Source organism: Acomys minous (genome assembly GCF_964271855.1).
Source record: "Acomys minous genome assembly, chromosome: 14".
Lineage (NCBI taxonomy): Eukaryota > Metazoa > Chordata > Mammalia > Rodentia > Muridae > Acomys > Acomys minous.
Window position 1 is genome coordinate 90,586,474 of NC_140496.1, and position 14,832 is coordinate 90,601,305.

At 41.2% G+C, this 14,832-nt stretch overlaps 1 pseudogene across 1 annotated transcript; it reads left to right on the forward strand.

Annotated features, from left to right (window-relative positions):
* Positions 1-687: 687 nt before the first annotated feature.
* Positions 688-1,236, forward strand: LOC311582608 (protein PIGBOS1-like; annotated as a pseudogene). The gene has a single exon. The product of its transcript is annotated as a protein PIGBOS1-like (transcript).
* The last annotated feature ends 13,596 nt before the right edge of the window (positions 1,237-14,832 follow it).

The following is a 14,832-nucleotide window of genomic DNA, read 5'->3' on the forward strand; positions in this document are numbered from 1 at the left end:
TTAGTCATTTCTCCCCATTTTTAATTGTGGATTAGCATCCAATTACATAAATATATTACATGTTCTCTTCTCTACTGATGGGCAATTGTATGGTCTCTAGTCTGGGGCCAGGCACTTAAATAAAGCTGCAAAGATCTTCATTCAGACATTTAGACCCAACAGGAATAGGGAAGATGTTTGCTTCAAGTTTGCCAAATACAAATAGCCAAATCACTATGAATGTAACATTTATATAATTCCCGATTGTCTCGTGGTTCTTCCTGCTGTATGTAGTTTATTTTATTCATGTGTAATAACATAAATGTATATGTCAAAAAGAAACATAATTAAAAAAACAGTTTGTAACTTAAAAAAATTGCAAAGAACATTCTTGTAGAATTCTTTTGTAAGCATATACCATCTCTTCTCTTGGGGAATATATGGGGCTAGAGATAGTGGGTCCCAGAGTAGGCTTGTACTGCATAAAGTGTAGGAGATATTTCTAAAGTTTACACACCTTTCCCATTAGGTTAAAGAAGGATGATTTTTGTTTAAATTGGAGAAGACGTTAGGGCAACAACAAAGGCCAGGAGACCAGGACACTCTCCGCCTGTGCTTAGACCTCTATGTAGGCTGTAGGCAGAATTCCTGTAGAATACTTGAATAATTTTAATTGTTGGGGGGAAGCAGCTGAGTCTCCCAGTGGCGCCTGAGCACACCTACCGGACTGCAGTTCAGTGTTGGAAAAGACTAAACTTAAGACTTGTGTGCTTTACTGCGCCCGGCATCTCAACTCAGCATCTGTTGAGGAGGCGCTCGGAGGTAACAGATCAGAGGGAGCCAGTGTAGCGCTGAGAACCTGCTTCTGGGTGACCATTTTGCTCATCCCACTGCCGTGTCCTCTGATCTGAAGAAATTTGCTGCCCGTGGAGCACAGGCCCCCAAGACTCGGTGCTACCTGCCACAGCAATGCTTGGGAGATTGACTCTTCCACAACTGCTTTTTGCTGCTGTCCTTGGAGTTGCTGGAGGAATGTATATTTATCAGTCAATATTTGAATAATATTCCAGAGATCAGAAGGAATTAAAAGAAAATGTCAAACTGTTGCAAGAACCAGAAGAAAAGAGGAGCTAATTCTGCATGAACTGAAATTGTAGGCATTGCTTAAAGTTCTATTGAAGTCATACATGGACTATTAATCTAGTAAAAACTTAGGTATGTTTTAAACAAATAAATCATAGGTAAAGGAAAAAAAAATGTAATTGCTGGGAAGCCAACCTCTGACTTGGGATGAGATAAGCCACAGTGGTGTATTTTGGAGGTATGAAAAGAATTTAACAAGTCCTCTTGACAGGAAAGCAACTTTCACCTTGGAGAAAAGTATTCACAGTAAAGCTCACAGGAAAAACACCCCTTAGACCTTGGTGGTGTTTCCCAAGTGGGTGATGAGCAAATCAAGAAAGAGCTGTATTGTTTTTATTATAAGTGTATGTAGAAAAGCTACATAAAACAAATGATATATCTTTGAACTACTATAAGTCATACACTGTCTACATCTTAGGCTAACACATAAAGACTCACCATCCTTTTAGAAGCCCCTTCTAGTGACCCATATGACTTATGCCTGCATGCCTCACCCTGTAGAGGAATAATGGTTCATGTACACAATCTCAGTACCATGGAGGCTTGAGTGTAGTACTGCTGAAAGCTGAAGGGCAGCCTGGGCTAGCTAATGAATCCCAGGTTAGCCTAGGATATAGAGTAAGACCTTATCTCAAAGAAGCAAGAAAAAAATATTTTTTGGGGGGGTTATGTGTTTTATGTCATAGCATATGGATTTATCCTCCACTTTATTCTTTATAGTTCATCTGTTGACAGATCTGCCCATTTAACACAAGGTATCCCACAGGCTTGGGTGTTTTTGGGGAGTTTTATTATGGAGTTCATCAATACACTCCTGATTTTCTGAAAACTAGGGCTTGACCAGTTTCCATTCTTCCTTAATGTCTGACTATTTGTCTCTTTATGCTGTAGGGAAACGTTGATGTTCATTGTCCCAGTTCATTAAGTCACTCAGACTTTCAAAGTGCTGATGCTGTGATGTAATCATTTGATTTTTTTTTTTTTATTGTTAGTTGAATGTTGCTTAAAAGAAAGCTCTTCAGACTGGGATTGAGTTCAGTGGTCCAGCACTTGCCTAGAATCTGTGATTTATTTATAGTGTCACAAAAAGGGGATGAGGACTGGGGACAGTTATTTGTTTTACCTATTAGTTACCTAGGAGTACAATATATATATATATGAAAAGCAAGATAGATATTTGACTGTAGCCTTTTGTTCTTGTCGTCAATTAGTTACAAGGTAAAGCAATTTAGGTAAGTGAGAATATATACACACATAGGTTTATGGTTTTTAAAAAAGTGGCAAGGAGTTTAAAATATACTCTAATTTGCCTGGAATGCTGGCAAGTGCACAACTGACGTCAAAGTTTGGAGTAAAAGCCCAGGCTCTAGGGATCTCTACAGGCTGTATTTAGTCATCAGGTTTCGGGGGTCTCAATAGGCTGGACTCAACCACCCACCCCAACATACCATTTAAAGAAAGAATTTGTGGTAAAAAGAGAAGTAACGGGATTGTAAAGGGGTTCAGTGCCTGCTGCAAAACTATCTTTAAGGAATTGGCAGGAGTCATGGGTTTAAATAGAGGAAGAATTGGGTAGCAGCGCAGGAGGTGCACATAATTGAGAAGATCTGGTTAAAGTGTAGTATTGATGGCCATTGTCTTGGTTCTGGTTCTGTAGGTAGTGGGCAGAAGTCCTCCTTGTTCCAAGGAGCAACCGGGTTACTCAAAACTCCTGTTTCAGAGTCCAACCCCATCATTATAGAAACTTGCCCTCATTTTGGCAGATCGTCTCTGAGCTTGCATACATGTAGCTTTGTGTGCATAATCCCTCATCATAAAGGTGTGTACTGATCAATCTTGTTGTTCTTAGAATCCACAATGAGTGTAGAGCGAAGACAATGGCTGGACACCACCTGTTTTGCCTGCTTTTACTCACTTGCTGGGCTCAAGTGAGGAGTCAATGCTATTTAAGCAAAAGCAATCTATGTGATTGTTACACTAACATTCAAAAGAAAGTGGCTTGGGGCTGGAGAGATGGCTTAGAAGTTAAGTGTGCTGTCTGTTTTTCCAAAGGTCCTGAGTTCAATTCCTAGCAATCACATAGTGGCTTACAACCATCTACAATGAGATCTGGTGCCCTCTTCTGGTGTGCAGGCACACATGTGGGCAGAACACTGTATAGATAATAAATAAATAAAATCTGTTAAAAAGAAAAGAAAAGAAAAGAAAGTATTGCCAAGTTACATGTAGTATGTAAACGTGTGTGCATCTATGCCAAAGGGGAAACATACTGATGCAATAAAAACACTAACAAATAATGATTTTTCAGTTGATGTGGCTACTTCATTTCTCATGAAGTAATATTCTTGTAAATGGGACAAATTACTGCCGTTTGACTGTACAATGACATAACCGCCTGTATTAAATCATTATTTTCTTTACTTTTAATTTGTCTCCATGCTGGGACTCAAAACCAGAATCTTGCATGAGTAAGCAAGACCTCTACCAATGAGTCACATCACCACTGGTTGATTTCATCTTTATGAAAGTTTCTGCCTTTTTATGTAAATAAGAAATTTCAACCAGCTTTTTCCTTATTTCACAAATTCTGTAGCAATATGGTTCCACAGGATAAATCAAAGCTAGAAATAAGTTACCTAATATAGAGTCATCCGTGAGGCTCTGCAGTTGAGTATAAAATCTCATTTTATTTCTTTCACTTCAAGAAGAATAACTCTTCTTCCAACGATAAGAGAAGCAACTGGTTTCCATGAGGACATTGTCCTTCAATGCCTCTACTCTGAGGCAAGCAATCAAAGCTCTACTCTTGGATGAGCTCCACCGAGGTGGGCTAACTCCTTGGCCCCAGCCTAATACTGTTTTACCTCTTAACACAGCACTTGGATTAAGGAACTTGAGGTCATCTTTTCATGTAGAAAGGACTCAAGTAAATAAAACTATCTTTTTTTCAAGCCATAAGTAGATCAGCCAACGAAACAAAACAACAACCCAATCTGGTTACTAGGAATTTTTCAGCGGAGAATGTCTCTTTAGGCTAGCTCATGGGATTTATAGAGATTTAAAATAATTGCTCAACTTGGTTTTATTCTCTAAGTAATAAAGGAGTAGTTAGGGCGTCTATAATGGTGCTCAGCCCAATGGACTTTGTCAAATCTCTTTCATGTACTTGTTCATAAAGTCATCTAGTAGCGACATGCATAATTGCTAGCCTTTCAGATAAGGGAGGTGTGAGAAATCCCTTCCTTACCTTCTCCTGAAAAACAAAACAAAACAAGCTCCGAAGAGGACTCCGAAGAGCTGTTTCATGTTAATGATTTTAAGTAGTACTTTTTGTAAATCTATAAATCATGCATCAAAGTTCAACACTGAAATTTTTTATGATTTTAGAATTAAATTATTCCTGTCCCTACTTTAGACGTTGTTATAATTATATGTTAATTATTTCCTAAGTGATGTCTTCTAGTTAATGGAATTGAAGAATAAACACATTAGGAGTTTAATTGATATTTAATGTAGAATAATGCTAAATGTTGTTTTATGATCTTGTGGCCACTGTAAGCTAATGATTAGAGATCAAATTGACCTAGGCCAGTTTCTAAGGTCTGAATTTTCAATATGTTGAATGATTTAGTGCTGCAGTTGCCATTGGTGAGTAAAACAATTGATAAAGCTTAACCAGAAATCAATTTGTTGACTACACCGGCTCTAGTCTGATGAGAAAAAAAATCATGTCCTCATTCTGGAGGGACATGTAGTTGAAAACAGTGTCATCCAAGTGTGAACTGTGAATAAGTGTCAATCCACAAACTGTCTCTTATTCAAGTCGTAATTAAATAAGTATGGCAACTGAAAATAAGCTTTCTGAAAGGGTAATAGCAACTGATAGAGAAACTTTATTTCATCTGCTAATAGCTTATTTTTATATATTTTTTAAAACCTATGGTTGTTGGGTTGGAGAGATGGCTCAGAGGTTAAGAGCACCAACTGTTCTACCAAAGTCCAGAGTTCAATTCCCAGCAACAACATGGGGACTCATAACTATCTATAATGATATCTGGTGCCCTCTTCTGGCGTGCAGGCATATATGCAGACAGAATACTGTTTATATAATAAATAAATCTTTTAAAAAAATTGTTGCACAAGATGCCAAAAATAAATAACCGATGAGTGCTTAGATCTTGACAAGTCATTCCCTTTAAAGCTCAGGGCGCTTGCTGGGCAATGGTGGTGCATGCCTTTAATCCTGCACTAGGGAGGCAGAGGCAGGTGGATCTCTGAGTTTGAGGCCAGCCTGGTCTACAGACTGCCAAGACTACATAGCAAAACCTTGTCTTGAACACTGCTCCCCCCCAAAAAAAATTCCAAGGGGCTTTACAGAAGACAGGGAGAGATGCTGATAAATGTTATCTCCCATTCAGGACACAGATATTGCAACCATGAACACAGGGCAACTGTGCATGCTGGCACTGGTTCCACAGCAGTCAGACCATCCAAACAGTCAAAATGGAGGGCGAGGACTCATGGGACCCTACATCATACTTCTGATCTGTTGGCAAGTGACAGATTCTGGGATAAGGGGAAGCATGGTATCTAATTGAATACCCACTGGTAAACCCACCAAGCTCCAAAGGTTGCTTATGAACTTAAGATCACACAGACAGTCCTGATTAAACTCTGTGGAATACCAAACAAAACTCAAACAGTTAAAGGGGAAGGAAGAATGGGAGGGAAGGAGGGAAGGGTAAAGGGGGTGGAGCCGAGATACATAGTGTACATGTGAAACTGTGAAAGAAAAACTTACTGATTAAAAAAAGTTTTGTTTTAGACTGATGGAAAATTAGAAACATTGACTCTATCCCATGGACAATAGAAAGCATAAAGACATTAAACTAGTCAAAATTAGTTTATAAGTAGCTATAGGTAACCGAAAGGTACAATTGTGAACCTTAAGTATTTAACTTATCTCTTGTCCTCAAAGCTAATCTCTGATTTGAATATTTTCTTTAAAAAAAAATAATTTATTTATTTTTATTTTATGTACATTGTATGTCTGTGGGTGTCAGATTTTGGAGTTACAGACAGTTGTGAGCTACCATGTGGGTGCTGGGAATTGAACTTGGGTCCTCTGGAAGAACAGTCAGTGATTCCAACCACTGAGCCATCTCTCCAGCCCATATTTTAATAACATAAAAAGACTTGGTTTTCTATTTATTGTTTTAAAATTGAGATAAAATTTAAATGTCAGAAAATCTACACTTTCAAATGCAGTTAGGTAGTTCTGTAGGGATGGAGAGATGGCGCAGAGGTTAAGAGCACTGCCTGCTCTTCCAGAAGTCCTGAGTTCAATTCCTAGGCTCACAACCATCTATAATGAGATCTGGTCCCCTCTTCTGGCCTGCAGGTGTGTATATATAATAAATAAATAAACAAGTCTTTTAAAGCATTCTATAATAACTGTGAATGACAAAAACTATGTCAAAATAATGAGTAGCAAGGATTGAGTGTCTTCCAAATATAAAAAGGGCAAAAATCTGAGGTCATGAGTCACAAGTTGCTGTGATCACATATTCACAGGTCTATGTAAATGTCAGCAGCGTCGCTGCAAATAATTAAAAATAAAGTGCATAAATAAATAATAGCTATCTCCGTTTTAGAAAGTGAAACTGGTTGGAAAAAAATTGCATAGTATTTCTCCAAACCAATGATGAAATGCTAAACTATTAGGTCATTGTGACCTTAGCATCCTATGTATTACATGAGAAATTTATCATTAAGGTAGCTGATAAAGGTCCTCAACTGTCAATGCTGTGGGTGGCAAGAAAAACTGAAACATCTTTTAAAAAGAACTCATGATCTCCTTGAAACGGTAAGACAAAAATATAGAAAATGAATTGTGAACTATGAGGGCAGCAGCAATTTCGGTCTGTGGAAGATAAAAGAAACCATACTGGGTGTGATGGCGCATGCCTATGGTCCCAGCACTTGGGAAGCAGAGGCAGGCCGATCTCCGTGAGCTCGAGGCCAGCCTGGTCTACAAAGCAAGTCCAGGACAGCCAAGGCTACACAGAGAAACCCTGTCTAGGAAAAAACCGACACAAAAACAAAACAAAGACAAAACCAAACAGACAAAAATGATGCCATACCAAGGTTTTCCAAAAGGAAGAGGGCAGACACTTGCGCATGCGTTCTCTGGGGTGGACAGTGGAAGAAGTGTGCTGTGCCTTGACGGGAGTGTGACTTAGAAGGCGGCTAGGATGCCTGATGACGGGTAGGCTGGGGGTTGCTGCCTCACACTGTGGCATAAGGAACAGAAAGCGAGAGCCCGCCAGAGGCCAAAAGGGCAGAAGAAAGAGACTGGAGGCAAACAGGGACCTGAAGGATGCTGCACTACCACATGGTGGAAACCAGCTTGGTTCACAAAGGTTTGGGAGGAAAAGAAGGATCTTGAGCAGGGAAGGGTGTCCTTTGGAAACCATAAGGGACCTGAATAACAGCACAGGCTGAAGTTAAGTCGGCTCGTGATCGTCTGAGAACTTGAGAATAGAAAAGCCTGGCCTAGGGTAACAATGGTGAGAGTTGGGCTAGATGTTAATGAGCCGACACAGGAGAAACCAAGGGCCATTGTTGTGGTTCATTTAATGATATGGCCTAGTAAGTGTTTATTATTAGGTTTATAATTATTACAGCGGTAACATCTAACCCTCTGTCCTTATTTTATCTGGCGTCGGGCAGAAATTAACCCCCTAAACTACCATCCAATATCTCTCAATTTCTATCCCATGCCTTCTGCTTCTAATAATTCCTATGTGAACCAACCCCCCCCCCCAATCCATAATCCATAAATACTTGATAATGTTTTTCCATCCATACCGATCAGACCATGTGCTCTGTCATGGTGGACCCATTCTCTCCTTCTGTACCTGTCCTTCCTTCTTCCCAAGAGCCTCTGGGTCCCACAAGCCACAGAACTTTTGCTCCGCCCCTTCCACTGGCCCTGTCCAGGTATAGGCTTTCTGTTAGTCAAGCAGGGAGGCAAGGTTAAACAGCAATACTTGGGTTGCATGACAGTCTGTAGTAAGAATCTTGGGGCGGGGGGCACCAAGCAATTAACAAATACAAAGTACCAGACCGTATTCCAACAGGTCATGGTGCTGGAACAGATGGCCCCTAAGCTTTTAGATGCTGATCATAGCAAGATGGCATACACCTGTAATCCTAGTGTGGCTCGGTACCGAGTCGAGGGCAAGGGACTGCGGATTTAACTCATGCACACACACACACACACACACACACACACACACACACACACATGCACACACACACACACTAACACAGCGGGTCCTTCGTGTGAAGAGAGCAGCAGCCGCAGCAGCAGCCTCCGGGGCAGCGGTTTATTATTCTCCTTCCTCAGAGTTCCAAAGAGCCTTCTTACAGGCAGCAAAACAGGAATCCTCCTCCCAGGTGAAATCCCTCAAGAGGTGATTGCACACAGGAGGACAAGTCTCGAGGAAGGGAGGGGCACATTCTCAGAGGAGTAAACATGACTAGCTAACCAAGATAAACACAGACATGGAAGCTGCTAGAAACAGGACATGAAACAGCAAGACAGGCAGGCAGCCCAGTCGGGCCTGGTTCCTATATCCTAGCACTCAGGAGGCAAAAGAATATGTATAAAAGTTTGAGGCTGGACTGGCCTATGTAGTAAATTCCATGTTAGCTAAGTTATATGGCAAGAGCCCGACTCAATAAAACAAAAAAGCATCTGTACGTATGTGTCTATGTGGTTGTACATAAAAAGAAAGCAAGTGAAAATCCAAGGAAACATGCTCAGTTTGTTTCATTTTATTTATTGAAAGACAAATTGGCATTAACCTGCTAAGATCCATGAGTAGATCACCACCCTAATTTGAACACAGTGTTTTAGATTATTCACAGATTTATATATAGCTTAAAGGACACCACGAAGCTATATTTCTCTGAGGACTTTCGTTAGTGTTACACTTCAAGCACTGGAAATGGAAATGTTGATGTTCTCTGCGACACTAGGGTTGGGAACTTTTTACATTAAGTGAGAGATTTATTGTCTCTGTTTTGGAAAGCAAGCTGTAATGGAAGGTGAGTAGAGGTGATCTGGCAAGTTACATAGAATGCCTGACAGGTCACAGTCTGAGGTAGCTATAAGGAGAGTAAGGTCCCCTTCACCAGGTCACCTGGGGGCCTATTACAGTAAGGACAGGAGAAAATGAACATTTACTGCTAAGGCAAGCGGCTCATTCCCTGAGTGAGGAATAAAAAGCCAGGGAAGGTGAAGCCAGGCTAGAGAAGGCACATCTGAGCAACGTGGTTATCAACAGGAGCAGCCGGAAGTGCCGGGACTGGCAAAGCAAAGAAGGGGCCACAGGCCACAGTGGGCATGACTCCAGCCTTCAGGTGTGTCAAGGTGTGTGGGATTATTCTTCTGTCTTTTGTCACTAGAGCTAAATTCTGCTAGAATAACCTCTTCAAACTGGCCAATTTGTGGAGAATTAGGAAAAAAAAAATTCCAAGGTCATCGGTGGTATTGTTGTGATGGAGAAGAGTACGCTCCTAGGAGACTGTGAGATGTGGACATAGTCCTACTTTGTCCTGAGGGGACACTGTGGTAGTATGTCAGTATGGTGGTCCACATGTGTGACATATGTATGGTAGTGTGCAGAGACGGATTTAAAAAAAAAAATCTTGTTTGACCACAATTTCCCTTTTGGTTTTGGGAGACAGGGTTTTTCTCTCGTTGTCCTAGCTGTCTCACACTCTCTTTGTAGACCAGGCTGGCCTCGAACTCACAGAGATCTGTCTGCCTCTGCCTCCCTAGTCCTGGCATTAAAGGAAAGGTGTGCATCGCCACCACCTGGACAGTTATGATTTTCCAAGGCACTATGTGGCTTGCTTCTCCCTGATTTTATCTGGCTGGGAGGAGATCCTTAAGAGCATAGTAGGGTTATTTTGTACGCATCTTAGTATGCACAACAAGCAATTTCATCCTCAGATCTAAGTATTATTAAGACCATGCATGGGGAGTTGGTGAGTCAAGGAAATTCAGTACAATAAGTGTCAAATTTGATAGTAGCTCTGAGCTCTTGTTAATTTTATTGGGATGTCCTGTTCTTGAAAGACCTCTATGTGTAGAAGAAAGAGACATTTCCCTTATTTAACACGTGGCAGTGTTGAGCTCAAATATGTACAACCCAACCATCAAATCATTCCCTTAAAACATTTCATTAATTTAGAGGAAACTTTGTGGAACCCGAATAGCCAGACAAGCTCTCTTATTTTTTCTTCCTGGATTTATAGAGGTAGAAAGCCAGATGAAAGGAGAAGCCCCCTGCCCCTCCTCCAGGTTTTTTTTTTTCCCACAGTAATAGCTGCTCTTGTGCTTGAGGCAAAGCCTAAGGCACGGTTCAAAGTCTGAGTCTTTAATCTCTGGCGAGACCATGAGAGAAGTATGTGAACTTGTCTTACCAGCTTGAAACAGAAAAGAAAGGAGTGGGAGAGTGTGACCCACCTCCTCACTTCGGGTGACTTGACTCACAGAACCTACCTTGCCCCAGGAGTTGCCACTTGCTATCCATGGGTAGGAGGAGAATTTAGCAGAGCGGAACCCAGAAATCCTCTCTTAATGTTTCCAGTCTTCATGTAGAATAATCCACAGATGGGCCCGGGGCCTTGGGGATCCAGACAAATGTTCTACATCCCCCCTCTCCCCCCACCTCCCTCCACAGAGATACAGGTACGTTCTATTGAATCCAGTTCTGAGGATGCTGTTGGCCTGGGGCAGGGATGCGCACCTGCAGAGAAAGCAGCAGACCACGGGCCTGGATCTGGTAGTTCTGAACCTCCTCGGTGGAAGAGCACTGAGTACCCGTTTGGAGCCGTCAGTGCGTAGGCACCTGTCTTCGCTGGAAGCGCTCCATCCTCACTTGACTGATCCCACAGTGGAACAGTTTCTAAAGGGCTCACAGACAGTTTGGTCTGCAAACACAGGCCCCCCAGTCCTGCCTCCCAGGGACATGGAGGTGAAATTGAAGGGGGGGGAAGGAGAGGGAAATCACATGACCACCTTGGAAAAAACAGATTCACCATCTAAACTCTATACTGAGTTCACGCGCATGTTTCACAGGGCTTCGCGGCCACAGTGAGTGCCAGTAATAGGAATAATAATCTGTGAGCCAACTGCTCTAATGTACAAAATGAGAGACAAGACTGAGGAAGCCTTCCACAGCATCCCTCCTCCCATACCTGGGCTGGAGTGGAAAAGCGCTAGGTGACCAGCAACAGATCCCGGGGTACAGTGGTGGCATAAGAAACATCACCGAATTGATTCAGATCAAGTTTGTGTTTTAAAGAATTTTTTTCTTTTCAACAATTACATTTTTAAAAAAGAATAAAGTATCCTTTCTCTTATTTATAGGAGATGTAGAGAGTGAGCTTGAGGTGAAGCTCAAGACACTGTTCAAAGACTGTGTCTTTAATCTCTGTTGAGCGTTGAGAAGAAGCGTGTGAGCTTGTCTTACCAGCTTAAAACAAAGAAGAAAAGGCCGGAGAGTGTGTTCATTTGCGTGTGTGTGTGTGTGTGTGTGTGTGTGTGTGTGTGTGTGTGTGTGTATGCTGCCAGGAGCCGTGCAGGAATGGCTGAGGCAAGCCAGTGAGCTTCCTGGAGGCAGCCCGCCGTTTTTTGTACAGCTGACTGACTACTGGGTGTACCCTGAAGAGACGTAGACCTCAGGAATTTCGTCTCTAGATTATTTGCTGTTGCTGATATGCTTTTCCATGCTTATCATTACTGTATTTCTCGTGTATCTGGCATGGCAGAGACCCTCACTGCCTATTGTTCCTGGGTAGTCACCCACTCTGCTGTGCAGGTTTCTGGCAGAACCAATATTGGTGATTTCATAATTCCTGATAATGATTTTTATAGAATTACTGATTTGATTCAAGTAACTTTAATCACCTCATGTAGAATAACAAAAGCTGCACATAGAGTCTGTGAACCTTCACATATTTTTGTCACATAACTTGCACTAGGGAGAAGATAGGCGTGAGGGAGATTTACAATCCAAGCAATTATTCACTCTAGCTTAGGTTCAGACATGAGGTCAGGTCTCGGTATGCACCATGCTAAGGAGAGTCATGAACTAGGTATGAGTGATTCTATTATGAGTATAAAACAGAAAATAGATAATTAGCCATACAAGACTTCAAAAGTAAGATATAAGATAGATGGCCTATTTCTTGGTAAAAATTCTTGTTAAGCTATAACATAGAAATATTACTATGAACTTATAAGAAATTCATGGAGCTAAGTTAAGGAATATTTAGTTAGATGTGAATCTTTTTTATTAATGTATTCATATTACATCTAATTTGTTAGCTCATCCCTTGTATCCTCCCATTCCTCTCTCCCTCCTGCTTACCCCCTACTCCCCTCCCCTATGTCTGTGACTGAGGGGGACCTCCTCCCCCTGTATATGCTCATAGGGTATCGAGTCTCTTCTTGGTGACCTGTTATCCTTCCTCTGAGTGCCACCAGGCCTCCCCATCAAGGAGACATGGTCAGAAATGGCGCCCCAGAGTTTGTATGAAAGTCAGACCTCACTCACCACTCAATGGTGGAGAATGTCCTGTCCATCGGCTAGGTCTGGGTAGGGGTTCAAAGTTTACTGCCTATATTTTCCTTGTCTGGTGCCATAGTTTGAGCAGGAAGGACATCAGGACCTAGATCCGCCCATCATAATGTTCTTGTAGGTTTCCAGGACCCTCTGGATCCTTCTATTTTCCCATTCTCCCATGCTTTAGGTATGAGTCTTAATGGAAAGACATATAAACAATTATCTTGTTGTAACCCCTTGGACCCTGTTATCCTTAAACCTTGTCAACCTAGTTCATGAAAAACTGTTGTTCTGAACTTACAATAACCTGTTGGAATGAAGACATAGATAAAAAATGTTTAGTTAGGCATAAATAAACAATACTCCTGTTGAAACTCCCTCTGTGTAACAACGGCATTCTTTTTAAAATTAATGTATTTATTATATATACAGTATTCTTACAAGCTTCTTTAACTACACACACACACACACACACACACACACACACACACACACCACTGGGTGGATGGAAAGGGATTCCAACCTCTCTAGCTACTGTACAGATACACACAGTATTCTTTTTAAAATTAATGTATTTATTATATATACAGTATTCTTCCAAGGTGTATGCCTTCATACCAGAAGATGGCACCAGGTCTCATTATAGATGGTTGTGAGCCACCATGTGTTTGCTGGGAATTGGAGTCAGGACCTTTGGGAGAACAGCTAGTGCTTTTAACCTCTGAGCCATCTCTCCAGCCTGTAATAAGTTCTTATGATAATTGTTTTTATGGATGTGAAGTAATTTTGCCTCTGATGTAAAGACTTTATCTCAGATGGTATAAAAAGGGATGAGAACAAAAAATAAAACGCTAGAGCTTACCTTGCTTTATCCAACCACTGTGTGTGTATATGTGTATATATATATGTATATATATTTGTGTGTGTGTGTGTAAGAATGTATGTCTGAAGTTGTTGGAGCTGCTCAGAGCTTACTCTATCCATAAGATGTGTATATATGTATAGATGCATGTAAATATGTGTGTGTTGGCTGGAGACAGCTTGTTCTACCTACCATCCACCAAATATTTGTCCATCTGTTTGATTTTCTGTATATGTATATATGTTTGCATGTGAGTAGATATGTGTAAGTGTGTATATATCTGTACATCTATATATATGTATGTATGTATGCATGTTTGAAGCTTGCCTTGCTCTACCCACAGAATGTATGACTGAGTATATGTCTACATGTCTGATTGTCTGTTATTAAAGACCAGCATTGACATTAACAGGGTAAACTTAGTCAGGGTGTAGATCCAGTGTCTGGCTGGTTATTTGGCAGACTTCTCTGAGGGCAACTTTTCAGACCGGAACTGATTGTTATCAGCAATGGCTTAACTGATAGTGGTGAACTGAGGGGCCAGAATTAAACTGCTGGCAGTGGGCCATGCTGAGAGCTTCCTGGTGGGGGGCTTATAGCTGCCATGTAAGTGGGGGCTAGGGTTGTTGGCTCCTAGCAGGGCCAGATTGTGGCAATCATCTATGGAGAAAAGGAAAGGAGGAGAGAAAAAGATCTCTCTCTCTCTCTCTCTCTCTCTCTCTCTCTCTCTCTCTCTCTCTCACACACACACACACACACACACACAGACTTGATGATGAAGTAAGACAGACTCCAGCAGGTAGGTTTGTTCCAACAAGCTTCTTCTTACAAGCTTCTTTAACTACACACACACACACACACACACACACACACACACACACACACACACACCACTAGGTGGATGGAAAGGGATTCCAACCTCTCTAGCTACTGTACAGATACACACATATACATATATATACTTAATGGATGGAATGAACTCCGAAGAGTGCACTCCAACCCATAGTTTTATTCTCTTTTTCCATGGCTTATATATTATAGAAAAATCTTTCATGCAAGACAAAAATCACAACGTGGTTACATTCTATTTTTCTTTAAGTGAAAGATTATAATAAGTATACACAAGGAAATCATGTTTCTCAATACCCTCACATGATCAAGTGTTTTATGTATTATGGATGAGAAACAAATATGAAAAACAAG